Raw genomic sequence first — 14,602 nt, 5'->3', positions numbered from 1 at the left:
GTCGGCACATCCTCCCTGTGGTTGCATGGGTTTCTTCTGGGTGCTCTGGTTTCCTCCTGTATTCCAAAGACATGCAGTAGGTTAATTGGACACATAATTGGCCATAGGTATGAGTGTGTCTGTGAGTGTGTGGTATGGAGGAACAAGCTGCGACAGGGCTAGCAACTCAGTGGTGTGAGTCTTGGCTCTAGGTGACTGTCACTGTTGAAGTGATACCTCGACCTCATGTGTAAAAAATGGGAAAAGGGGTTGTGTATGGATGGATGAATCTTAATGCAAACAGGCTTATGATTAAAGTTTTAATACAAATTAGGGTTGTGCACTGGGGAATCTTTAACCACAATTGGGCACATTTATTTAAAACATACATATAGAATAAAGCATGGTGTTTACATTATGGTATTTTCATAAATCCTCTTAGGTGTCCTATTCCAGCCATATAGTTTTCAAAGGTCTATGACACACTGAGAAATGTTTATAATACCTTCTTGTGGTCAGGCAATGATTTTTTTTTATTTATTGATCACAACAGGTTTTTAGAATAAACAAGTAAAACAAAATTTTCATGGTTATGAGTCACAGACAACTTTGCTTCCTTACGGATGAACAGTGCAGGAAAATGCTGTCTTTCTTAAATTTTTAATAACTGATCAAAGAAAATTAAACTCACCATGTCTGATGTGAGGAGTAAAAGCTATGCACAAGATCCAGGCATGCAAACAAGAGAAACGTATTTCTAGCCTATCAGTGAAGCAAAGTAAGGGTAGCAAATCTTGGAATCAAACCTTACTTTAAATCCATAGAAAAAGGGAAAATGTAAGGTGTGAATATATGGAATAACATTTCCTCTAACAGAAGACTGACTGATTTTTGTGCTATAAATAATAAGACTACCTGTTTAGAATGGCCATCTTAATGATTCATTACTTGGTGGAAATAAAGAATGGAGAACACCAGAAAGTAGATACATAAATCAGAAAGGATGGCTTTATTTCTTGCTAACGTTGTATAATAAGTGAATATGCTGATAGCAATAGAGATATAACCTTTTGCATGGGAAGCTGTGTCCATGTGGTGAAGACCATGGTTCCACACTAGACTGCTTCTAAGCCATGTCTCTGATGAGAAATACCAAGAGGACAGGAAATTGGAACAGGCTATCTACCAAATTTGTGTACCAGTTGCACTGGCACATAGCCTTTGGCACAATTTCTTTTGACTGCTTTCACTGCCACATGGGGAGTACCATTACAGAATACCAAATAGCAATCTCTAGTATCCCCCCAAAAAATCCTAGCCATCATGTACAGCAATGGTGCGAACCACACAGAGTTCCACCCAAAAAATCCTAGCCATCATGTACAGCAATGGTGGGAACCACACAGAGTTCCCACCATCATCAGCTAAGTGCTATGCAGGTGAAGAAGATTTCAATAGCATAGCACAACTCCCCAGAGTACTTCAAACTATTGTGCTTGTCTGCATGACTATCAGGGCACTACGTAGTGATGCATAAACCACAGAAGCCGGCGCTTCTAACACTATAGACTACTACCACGGATGCGTCACTGCTGGCATTCCACTTTCTCTAAATGTTTGGAATTAATAATGAATGTGATAAATATAAAAGCACAAACTATTTTTAAGTCAAATGTTTTTACTAAATTCAATATTAAATATGTGATTAATGTTTTATTAGCTATGTTGATCATATGTTTTATTATGTGACATGATTTTAGACTTTTAAGGGATAGGGTGTAAAAGAAACGTTAGTCTGATAAAATCATTTATCATTTATTTGCTGGATAAAATACCTTAATGAGTTGCTTAATAAATTGTAGAACCTTCATGCAGTGTTTTACTTCTTATTTGTGTTATATATATATATATATATATATATATATATATATATATATATATATATATATGTATATCAGTTGTTTCCAGTTTAAGTTTTGTGTTTGTGTGTGTGTCTCTCTCTCTCTCTCTCTATATATGGGTGTACTTTAGATAAGCAAAATACCACTTACCCGACTTTGAAATCGCCGAGACAAAAGCACCAAAAAAACACTTCAACGAGCACTTACATCACAGACAAAAAACTACATGTAAGTAACTACTTGGCCACCATAGTGAACTTTGCCCTTTTCCCCACTGTAGTGCGATCTTGGAGTTAGTATATTTAGTTGGGGGGGTGAAGCCCCCCACATGGGTGGGTTTCATGTGGTTAAGTTTTCGTGTTTGGCTGTGGTGCAGCCAAATGATTCCTTACCTGTAGTTTTTTGTGAGTTATGTACATGTTCATTTAAGTGGATTTTTGGTGCTTTCGTCTCGGTGATTTAAAAGTTGGGTAAGTGGTATTTCGGTTATCTAAAGATATATATATATATATATATATATATATATATATATATATATATATATATATATATTTACATACATATACACACACGTATACACATATATAGGTACAATGCCGGGTCATAGAGTTGTTTTGTCAAGTGTAAATGGTGCTGTACTGTTTGGGCAAAGGTAGAAGTAGGAAAACAGTGGATGTTCTTCGTGTTTCACTGTTGCAGTCATCACACTTGGGTTATCTGCCTGCAGGTAAACCTCAGTCGGCCCGAATACCAAAGTCTTGGGATTTCTGCGTCGGATGCTGTCGCTTCTTCCATGACGTCAAGTCGTCAGGGGTATAAAACATGCAGCCGATGCCATTACATCAGTTTTTCTTGCTGAGCAGAGCCTGAAGCTGAAGCAGTTCACAAGTGCCGGTCGGCCACCTCCTGAAATTTTCATTTTTCAAGTTTCAGACCTAAAGTCTTCTAAAAGATAAGTACCCCATTGGGGATCCTTTTTTCTTGCTCTAACCGATGTCAGAAAAAATTTATAATTGTCTTGCCTGTGGAAAGCAATTACCTCACAGAGATTTTCATTCTTACTGCATCACCTGTTTAGGCCCAGACCACGGCGTTCCTCACTGCCAGTTTTGTGCCTTGTTCAACACCTGAACTATTCATCGTCAGGCTGTTTTTGTCACTAAATTCTTTTGCTCTCATTCTCCGTATTCTGAAATGGCTTTGATAAGCCATCTGACAACCGATCTTCCGAAAAAATGTAAGGATAAAGACAGAGACAGACCGCATAGGTCCAAAACTGCCGACGATGCTTCCGTTAAGCTAGTTGCCAGTCCACCTGTACTCAGTGAGGAGCTTTTGCAGCCCCTGATACCCGCTTCTACAGATTCGCAAGCCTCTACTGAGACCCATTCAGAGCCGGTATGCCGTGAGATGCTTTTTCGGCTATGGAACCTGCGGATGTCTCTACCTTGGATGTGTCCGGAACGGATGTGAGGGTGTATTCAGGCCTTCCAATGTTCATATTAAACAGACTACTTCATATCAAACCAAAAATACCGAATTTCTCAGGCCCAGAGTTCGCACTATGTCTAGGAAACTGACAACCAAAGCGAATTTTCAGGGCCCCATGCCACAGAAACAAATGCTTAGAATGGCTGAAGACCTTATTACCTTAATTAGGGGAAGCCAGTCTTCCCCCTCTAAAAGACCAATAACTGATTTTCCTTCTGATTCCTCAGAACATGAGTCCGATGACCCTGACCCTTCTGATTACCAGGACATACCTTTATCTACTTATGAGGATTCTGATGCAGAGGATTCCATTCCCTCTGCTTTCCCACCAGAGGATTTTTCTTTTGGTGAAACCCTGCATACCCTCAAAGAGCATTTCTGCTGGGAGTGCCAGGACTACCCACAGTCCAAAAAGAGACTCAGGGAATTTTTAAACTTGCCTCAGCACAGGCCTCTAGCTATCCGTCCTGTTCTGGAAATTGTAGATGATGTCTTCATGAAATCCAGTCTTACCCCTGATACTTTGCCACCAACTCCCAGGAAACCTGACAAGTACTACAGAGTACCTGACTCTCACAAATTCCTATTTAAAAATCCTACTGCAGATCCAAAGACCATTTCCCAGGGACCTAAAGACATTAAGGCAACTACAGCCAAAAACCCTACCCCTTCGGACAGGGATTCTAGGGCTTTGGACTGATGGGGTAAGAAGGTATACACCTCTGCTACTCTTGCCATCAGGGCTTTAAATTGCCAGTTTCACATGTTAAAGTATCAGCAACATATTATGGAACTAATTAAACAAAAAAATGATGTTGATTCCTGATTGTGCAGAACATAAAGATTTACAAGAGTTAATGCATTCTGCTAACCAAGTTGGAAAACATACTTTGCAATGTGGTTTTGATGCCTTAGAAGCATCTTGCAGGGCTGTTGTCACTGGGTCTGTTCTTAGAAGGCATGCTTGGCTTAAGGAAAAAATCTTGCCAGACCATGTCAAAGCAAAATTACTAGATGCTCCATTAAACCAAGAACGTCTGTTTGGCACTAAAGCAGAAAAAGTCCTCAAAAAGATGGAGGAAAAAGCTAAATCTATGCAAACTGTTAAAGATTTCCTACAGGTACAGCCACCTAGATTCAGTAGGCATTGGCCTTCTAAAAACTGGTCTTTTCCAGTCCCTCCCAGACCTTCTCAGTCCAAACCCAGGGGCAGCAGACCACCAAGACTACAGTCTCAGGGTATGCACAGATCTAAACAATGGAGGGCTCCCACCTCAAAATCAAGGAGTATTAAGCCACCATCCTATGAAAAAAGTTCACAGTGACTTGTCCTTCACCCTTCCAAGTGTTGCCCAAGTACTTGCACCCTTCGGAGGAAAACTAGCCCTGCACGCAAAAAACCGGGAGTACATTACCCAGGACAGATGGGTCTTGAACATTGTATCCCAGGGATATAGATTCTACTTCTACTCACTGCCAACCCCAAGCGGATGGCCAGACCTCCCCCCAAACCAGTGGGCAGAGGCCCAAAAGCAAGTACTTTCTCTTCTCAGTTTAAAGGCTATTCAGCCTATCCCAGCAGAGCAAAGGGGACAAGGTTTTTACTCCAGACTGTTTCTGGTACCCAGAAAAGAAAACGCTTGGCGCCCTATCCTGGATCTGTTTATTCTCGACACCTTCCTGGTGGTTCCAAGAATCAAAATGCTTACGCTCAAACAGCTGCTTCCTATGCTAGCCAAGGACACCTGGCTAGCCACCCTAGACTTAAAAGAAGCTTATCTGCACATCCCCATAACGGAATCTTGCAGGAAATATCTACGTTTCAGAGCAGGCTCTATGCACTACCAGTTCTCTGCACTTCCCTTTGGCTTATCTACTGCGTCCAGGGTATTCACAAAATGCCTAGCTCCAGCCATTGCATATTGCAGGCAGAGAAAAATTCATATTTACCCATACTTGGACGATTGCCTGTTTCAAGCGGACAGTCAGGAATTGCTACTTCAGCACCTGACATTTGTAAAGAGACTTCTAACCTCACTGGGGTATACCATCAACAAAACAAAATCACATCTGGTACCCAGCCAAAAGATTGTATTCCTGGGAGCAAGCTTCAACACAGCTTCCCAGATGGCATTCCTCACTCCGGAAAAACATATTTATTTGACAAACTACTTCAATCTACTGGCCACCCAAACCCAGCTATCTGCAAGAAAAATACTGCAAGCCCTAGAGTTCATGGCCTCATGTATTCTACTGATTCCATATGCAAGACTGCATATGAGGAAACTTCAATAGTACTTAAAAAGTCTCTGGTGTCAACATTTTCAGGACCTGGAAACAATGATTCCTATTATTCCTTGCCTAAGGACAGAGTTCCTTTGGTGGGCAGAGGCCTGCTACTACAACAAGGGACTCCCTTTCACTCAACCCCCCGCAGCCCAAACCCTAACAACAGATGCATCAGTCTATGTATGGAGAGCTCACATGGCAGGAAAATACATTCAAGGCAAATGGAGCCCAAAACAAATGCACCTGCATATCAATCAAAAAGAAATGTTAGTGTACAGAATGCACTGACAGCCTTCAAATACCTTATTCTTCCAGGGCAACTATTGATAAAGACAGACAACACCACAGTTATGTGGTACATAAACAAGTTGGGGGGAACCCACTCCTACCCACGCTGCAGGTTAGCCATGGCTCTGTGGAACATAGTCCTGAGCAATCAAGTGCACCTGCAAGCTCAATTCCTGCAAGGCAAACTAAATTCACTGGTAGATGACTTAAGCAGAAATCTAATGGACCCACACGAGTGGAAACTGGAACCCAAATCATTCAAGCTTCTGATCCACAGGTGGGGGGCACCAGATATGGACCTCTTTGCTTCCCCGCAGAACTATCAAATGAGCAAATATTGCACCAGATCTCCCCACAGCCAAGCATGAAAAGTGGATGCCCTGTCCTTTACATGGGAAAACCTCTCAATCTATGCCTTTCCCCCTCCGCTCCTCCTCTCGAAGGTGCTACTAAAGATCAAACAGGACAAGCCAAGGACAATTCTGATGGCACCAGACTGGCCATGCCAGCACTGGTACCCACTTTTGCGCAGTCTGACAGTAGTGCCACCATGGCACCTGCCTCAGATCCCTTCCCTGGTGTCCCAGCAGGAGGGCCAGATTTTGCATCCTCAGCTGCAAACCCTGAACCTAGCAGCCTGGCTCATCCCCTGAACACATCACCAGCAACACTCAGTAAACAGGTGCTGGATGTCATCCTTGAGGCAAGGAGGCCTAGTACTAGGAAATCCTATTCAGAAAAGTGGAAAAGATACTGTTCTTGAAGCCAGTCTCAGGGAATGGACACAACCTTGCCCAACTTACCTCAAATCCTAAATTACCTAACAGAACTGCTCCACAAAGGCCTATCCTTCTCTTCAATTAAGATTCATGTCTCTGCCATCTCATTACAATACTGAGCCTCCCCTCTTCTCTCACCCTCTGGTTAAACAGTTCCTGAGAGGAGCCAAAAATTTAAGAGCTCCCACTCCAGCCTGAGACCTTAACTTTGTACTGGAGAAACTCACGCTTCCCCCCTTTGAACCTGCTGCTACAGCAGAGTTAAAATTCCTCTCTTGGTAAACAGCCTTACTTCTAGCCATCACTTCAGCAAGAAGAGTGTCTGAATTGCAGGCCCTTATGGCCATGGAACCCTTCATTATCTTCCATGCGGACAGGGTTTCCCTCAGGACTAACCCCTCATTTATGCCCAAAGTAGTATCTAGTGTGGCTTTAAACAAATCCATTCATTTGCCAACCTTTTTCCCTAATCCTCAGAATAAAGAGGAAAGGATCCTGCACTCCCTGGACGTGCAAAGGCAGTTTAGGTTCTACCTGGACAGGACTAAACCTTTCAGAAAATCTGACCAGCTGCTAGTCAGCTTTGCTACAGGGGCAGAGGGCAAGGCCATTTCAAAGCAAACCATTTCTAAATTGATAGCACACTGCATCCATTTCTGCTACAAACACCACAGAAAACTTACCCCACAGGTGATCAGAACTCATTCCCCAAGGCTACCTCAATCTCTACAGCATTTCTCAGGGGAGTCCCTACCAGGGACATGCTGGAAGCTGCAACCTGGAGTTCTGTACACACCTTCACCAAGTATTACCATTTACCTATCTTTTCTAAATCCAGAGCTGGATTTACCACAGCAGTCTTACAAGGCCTGCTAGCCAGCCCTAATGCTTTCTGACTGCCTCCACCCTTCCTCAGCTTTGGGAATCAACCCAAGTGTGATGACTCCAACAGTGAAATACGAAGAACATCGTACAGTCGTGTACACTTTCCATAAATGTAGATGTTCAAGTGTATTCACTGTTGCAGTGCTGGTTACCCTCCCTCCAGCCCCCTGACTTCTCTATACTTTCTACCTATCCTTTATTTGGCCATATCTTATAACAATGATATTTACTTTTTACTGGGGGTGTTCCACACCATGTAATTGCTTCCTATATTGGGGGCTCCTGACATCTGGGGCAAGAAAAACTGATGTAATGGCATCAGCTGCATGTTTGATACCCCTGATGACCTGATGTCATGTACGAAGCAACAGCATCCGATGCAGAAATCCCAAGACTCTGGTATTCGGGCTGACTGAGGGCTACCTGCAGGCAGATAACCCAAGTGTGATGACTGCAACAGTGAATACACTCGAACATCTACATTTATGGTAAGTGTACACAACTGTACTTTCTTCATATACCAAGGAGAGCAAAACAGGACAAGATGTAGGCCATCACACTGTAGTTAGCTAAGGAGTTTGTGTGTTATGCTCTAACTCCTTCCAGGCATGCTGGAAGATGACAGAAGGTGAGTGTGCTCATGAATGTTATAAGGGTGTCACCCCCCCCCCCCCAACATTATGGTCACATGCCATTCGCTTGCTGTTTCTAACACATTGCACATTAACACCCCGTTACCAGGTCTCATAATGTACACACATCCTCTGCTCAAGAGAGCTAATCAGACATAATTCTCATCATTTCTCTGTCACTCCCATTTGGTTCTTCCAATACCCAGGCCCATTAAATGAAATTGATTTGACTGGATTACAGTCAGACTTTCATCCTGCTATGCCATACTCCTAACCACCTTACCTGTGTTTGATCAAGTAATGGGTACAGTATACGATGAAATACAAAAACAGTATCTGCCCTTAGTTGTGTTAAAAAGTGATGGACCTGCTTTGTGCAAGAAGAATTGGCTTGCAAAAAGTGGAATTAAACTGGAAATAACTTATGCCTGTGAGTCAGAAAGTACTGTGTGAGCTTAAATCAGTGCAAAAGTGTTTGAAAAAAAAGTGTTTTGTGAGTAACTAGGAATACTGCACAGTGTTAAAGCTGCCATCTGGTAAATTAGTATGTAGTCTCCCCATTTTGAAAAAGCAGATTGTTACCAGCTATTGATCTGATGTTATTAATCTTCGTTCATTCCTTACTGATGGGTTATCGGTTCCGTCCTCAGAACCGAGCCGGCCAATATCAAGCTCACGTCAGTCAAAAACTCTTGAGCCAAGGTCATACCCAGAATGCTCTGCTCCCTGTTACCTCAGATCTCATTTGCCACATTGCTGTACAGCCATGTCAAGCCACTCTCTCAGCTAAGTGTCTAATTTTTTTGAAAGTTTATATATTGCTATTACTCTAAATCTTTCTCAAAAGTTTATTCTAATATTTTCCTACCCTGTCACACACTTTAGACTCTCTCCCTTTGGTCTTTTCCTTTTATTACCCTCTTTTCTTACCTTGAGGTAATTCTCCATTACCATGGTTGGTAATCCTTCTTTTTCTCTTTTTACCCTTTTGTTGGTTATCCCTTATTCTTCCTTTTTGTACTGTGCTTCTTCTCCACACCAGTTATGTCAGATAAGAAAAGTAGCACAGATAAGAAAAGTAGCATTGGTTTCAAGCAGTTCAAGGATTGCAGCCATAAGTTACCACTTTCCAACGGCCATGACTTATGTGTCTATCTGTCTTAATGTCTTCCACTTGACTGTGGATCCTCCATGTGAGATTTGTAAAAATTTCTCTACCAGGACTCACAACGAGAGGAAGAATAAGTTAATTTTGAAAGGTCTCTTCAAGTCTCCTTTCTCTGAGGCTATTTCTGGGACGGAGGGCTCACCCCCTCCTGTTAAACCCCACAAGAGGCTTGCTTCCTATTCTTCATTGAAGTCTCTCCCTTCTTCTCCCTCTGGAGATCATAGGGAGTCGACTCACAAGAAGGTGAAATTGATTCTACTCTGGTGCTGCCCCCTATGACCCTGTCGGCTCCAAGTTTGACATCGCCCCAAATTATTCTGACTACAGCCATGTCTCCTTTATCGATACCGGCACCAGAGTTCCCGGTGCAGACAACTATGGTTCCAACAGTTCTGTCGCAACCCCTAATGGCACCGTCAAAACAGGCTCAGTCCCCATTGGCACAGTTGGTACAGTCACCTTCGGCTCCAAGTATGACTCTTCTATACTCCACAACGCAGACTTTTTCAGCACCAACATGATCTTTAGTGCAGTCCTTCTCTGCACCGTCCTTATTGCTGGTGTAGACACTTTCCACTACAGCACTGTACCCTTTGGGGTAGACCTTTGCCTTTACGGTGCAGACACCTTCAACTACTACGGTGCTGACATCTTTGGCACAGACTTTTTCCACATTGTTTTCTTTGGTGCAGACTTCCTCTGCTCTGAGCTCTGCACCTATTGAATTAGCAAGGACCAAATATTCCCCTTCACTGGATCCTTTTGTTAGCAGTCAGTATAGTCCTTTCCTAGAAAGGCCAGAATCACCATCAGCTTTCTTCATGAGGGCAACCAAGAGTGTTTCTGAGCAGGATGTGTTGCAGCTTGTTGACCAGTTGCTTGTGGCCAGAGATTTCTCTCAACTGTCGAAGTCCATGTTCCCTCATTCAGGTGAATGTATATCTCCTCAAACCCCAATGTATACTCCTCCTGCAACTTCCACTCAAGTGTCGAAGCCTATTACTCCAACACAGCTTCCCTCCCTCCGACTCCAATAGTGGCTCTCACTTTGGAACCAAAGTCGTCCTTGTGACCTTCGGTGTACTGGGCATTGGGCTGTTCTCAGACCAGTGGCTGTGCTGTTGGGGAGGGCATTCCTGGCTCCATGCCAATTTTTTCTATGGCACCTTCCAGGGATGCTCTCTCTCTTATGGTTCACAGTCCTCTTGAGACTCCTGGGCTGGGGGCGGGCTCGTCAGGGTGGGGTGTGACCCTGGTTCCGAGGTTGTCATGCTTGGTTCCGGGATCTATCCCTCCTTGGGTGTGCCAGCCTTCCAGGCTATGGCGAGGGCACTTGCCTCCACTGGCAAAGCTCATTTGTTGGAGTCCTCTCCCCCCCTCTGTGCCACAACTGCCACAAGCTTCAACTGCCAGACACTGGGTACAAGAGCCTCAAGTTTCTCCCCCTCAGGAGACCCCCTCTTTGCAGTCTTCCCCAGAACCTCCCACTGAGGAAGTACCCCACAAAACATCATGTAAGAGGAAGCACATGGATTCTACTGAGGAGTCATTGACTGAAGATAGAGATTTTGATGATGGGGAAGGGTCCCCATCATCACCCTCTGATGAGGTGCCCTTTGGTGACATCCTCAAGATCCTTAGACAGAGGGGTGACTGGAAGCCCTCTAATCCTTCCTCTGAGGAATCCGTACTCCTGCAGGCTTTTCATGCCTAGCCCCCTACCTCCTGGGTCACCCCGACTGCCAATGAGCTCATCCAGCTCATCGTGCAGCGCGCATGGAAGGCTCCTGACACCATGGAAGCGATACCTAAGAGACCAGTTAAAATGTTATCACCACCAGCTGAGCACCCCCATTGGTCACGAGGTCTTCCAGTAGATGCTATGGTGGTGGCAGCTGCTACTAAGAAGGATTTGGCAGAAGACAGCCAAACTGTCCACCTACCCAACAAGGAGTCCCGGGCAATTGACAGACTAGGGAGGCATGTGTTTGCTTCATCGACCTTCGCCGTAAGGTCTTTGAATTATTTGGCACATTTTACCAGGCTTCAGCGAGCTCTTATCAACCACCTCTTTCAAACCTTGGCAGGAGCTGTTTCTGATGAAGTCAGTGATAATGTGGCTTCTCAGATAGCCACCCTAGAGTCCATTTCCAACTCTTCCATGCGTCTTATATCTCACACAATGGAAGGAGCGGCTAGAGCAGCAGGCGCAGGTATAGTCACCAGAAGACATGCTTGGATGCACCTTTGTGACTTTGTGGACTCCTTTAAGGCTTCCTTCATGAATGCCCCCATAGAGGCTACTTCTTTGTTTGGCCCTAAAGTCAAGGATATGCTGGCAATGTGCAAACAAGGTGGCAAAACCCTGTCTGCCATTGGTGTCAGACACTCCACTCCTCAGCAATTCTACTCCAGAAATCAGAGGAGTGGAAAGATATGGCACAAGATTCTTTCTCTGGCCAACCCTATCAGTGCTCCTGAAGCGTTGCCTGACTGCTTACCTCTGGAAGTGGTCGGGATCATTTCTCCTTGTACCCCGCTGCCTGGCAAAAGATAACAACCGACTCTTTAGTACAATGGATTGTATCCAGAGGCTATCACATCCCCTTCCATCTTTGTCCAACCTCATCCAGAGTATTACCCAACATTCCACCCAGTCAAAGAGAAGCAAGAGCATACGAAATTCAAAAGCTGCTGCAAAAAAAATCATCCAGACGGTCCCCCCCAGACCAGATAGGATCCGGTTTTTACTCAAGGTTCTTTTTAGTGCCAAAAAAGGCAGGGGACAGGAGACCAATTCTGGATCTCAGCACACTGAACAAATTTGTAAAAACAGAAAAATTCCAGATGGTCATGGTTCAGTCTATCCTTCCTCTTCTGGAAGAAGATGATTGGATGTGTTCTGTAGATTTCAAGATGTGTATTATCACATAAAAATGGACAAATACTCAAGAAGATACCTCCGCTTCTGTATAGGAGCCAGTCACTACCAGTTTCGAGCCCTGCCCTTCAGTCTCTCTACAGCCCCCAGAGTGTTTACAAAATGCATGGCAGTGGTTATTGCTCACTTGCGACTTCAAGGACTTTAGGCATTTCTATATCTAGACAACTGGCTCCTCACCGCCCCCACCAAGCATCTACTGGAAGAAGCCCTGCAGTATACTCTCTTAATAGCTTGAAGCCTGGGAATCACTATAAATTGGGGAAAATCCAACACAACACCAACTCAGTCTTTGGAATTTATAGGGGTACTGCTGGACACAGGAAATTGCACAGCATCCCTTCCAGAACACAGACTTCAGAGAGTAAGACAACAAGTTCAACCGCTGCTCTGTCACCACAAATCCCCAGCTCGATCAATACTCCAGCTATTGGGGTCAATGGCAGCCTCCATTACCATTGTTCCTCTAGCCAGATTTCACATGAAGCTCTTTAATGGCTACTTCTCACTCAGTGGTACCCTCTACAATATCCTTTGTCTTTTCAGACAAGTGTAACTCAGAGATGCAAGCAGGATTTACTCTGGTGGATGTCTCAAAATCCCCAACAATGGTCTCGCCCTTTCAACCCCCATCAACCAATAGCCACAGTGACCACAGATGCCTCCCTGATGGGGTGGGGGGGGGGGCTATGTCAGGGAAAATCGGTCCAAGACACCTGGTCAGAGACAGAGGCCCTTTTGCATATCAATGTCCTGGATCTGAGGGCGGTGCTTCTAGCGTTGCAGGCATTTCACTCTATCCTTCCATCAGGGACTATTGCGATCCAATCAGACAGCATGTCAGGGGTCTGGTACATCAACAAACAAGGGGGCACCAGATCTTACCCGTTATGCCGAGAGGCCTTGAGAATATGCCAATGGGCAATAGCTTACAACCGCTTTCTGACTGCAATGCACATTCCCGTGAGCTCCAATGTGATAGCAGACAAATTGAGCAGGTGCATTCTACAGCCTCACGAGTGGTCCCTCAATCCTCTGAAAGTGGCAAAAATCTTCAACTGCTGGGGCCAGCCTTGCTGCGTCCTATTTGCCTTCCCAACCAACTACAAGTGCAGCAACTACTTTGCCCTGATCCCCCCTCGGGGACTGTCACCAAGATAAGCTCTAGTCCACGCTTGGCCCTTGGGTCTTCTTTATGCTTATCCTCCTCTCCCCCTCATCTCCCAATTTCTAAAGAAAGCACTACAGTTGAAGAGCAAAGTGATCCTCATTGCTCTATATTGGCCTCGACAAGTCTGGTTTCCCTTCCTCTGGCCTCACCTGCATAGATCAACTGTGGATTCACAATCCATCCCCAACGTTGATCTCCCATCCACAGGGTCTGATTCACCCCAACCTAACAACCCTGAAACTGACAGCTTGGTTTCTTCATTTCCAATGATTGCCAGGCATGAAAACCTTTCGTCCCCTGTGTGCAATATTCTTATTGCATCTCATAAATCATCCAGCAGACTAATCTATCTTAACAAATGGAAAAGGTTCTCTCTATGGGCAGCAAATAAACAATTAGACCCCTTGTTAGCCCCAATCTCAGTGGTATTGGATTACTTATCCCATCTTTTCCATTCTGGGGTGTTTGCCTCTACTATCCATGTACATTAAGCTGCCATTTCAAATTTTCATATTGGTTTTCAGGATTCTTCACTTATATCACACAGACTCTGTAAAACTTTCTTGAAAGGGGTTATCTACCTAAAACCTCCCTTTAGAGAACCGGTACAACCTTGGGATTTGGCTTTGGTGCTGCAAGCTCTAACAGCTCCTCCCTTTGAACCTGCATCTTCATGTGATATAAAATATTTATTTTGGAAAACTTTGTTTTTGATTGCAATTACATCTGCCAGGCGATTGTCAGAACTTCAGGCCGTATGCATCAAACCTCCCTATCTTATCTTCCATAAGGATACGGTATCACTGAGAACTAATTCTACCTTTTTACAAAAGTGGTGTCAGAGCGATCTATCAATCAGTTTATTGACCTTCCAGTGTTCTTTCCTAACTATTCTAACAAGGAAGAGTACTGCCTACACTACTTGGATGTTCATAGGCAATTACGATTTTATCTGGACAGAAGAAAATCTACCCGTAAATCAGACCAAATGTCTCTGGCTTTTTCTGGACCTAGACCGGGTCATCCTGTATCAAAAGTTACATTGGCTTCATGGTTGAGAAATTGTATAACATTTATC

At 44.1% G+C, this 14,602-nt stretch overlaps 1 protein-coding gene across 1 annotated transcript in view; it reads left to right on the top strand.

Moving 5' to 3' along the window:
- The window catches only part of CCDC78 (coiled-coil domain containing 78), a 739,645-nt gene that overhangs the window by 657,793 nt on the left and 67,250 nt on the right, over positions 1-14,602 (top strand). The window lies entirely within an intron of this gene.

This window comes from Protopterus annectens, chromosome 12.part0 (genome assembly GCF_019279795.1).
Source record: "Protopterus annectens isolate FY-2018-M chromosome 12.part0, PAN1.0, whole genome shotgun sequence".
In the NCBI taxonomy this organism is placed as follows: Eukaryota; Metazoa; Chordata; order Ceratodontiformes; family Protopteridae; genus Protopterus; species Protopterus annectens.
Note: the sequence above shows the minus strand (reverse complement) of the source record. Positions and strands in the feature narration are given on the sequence as shown.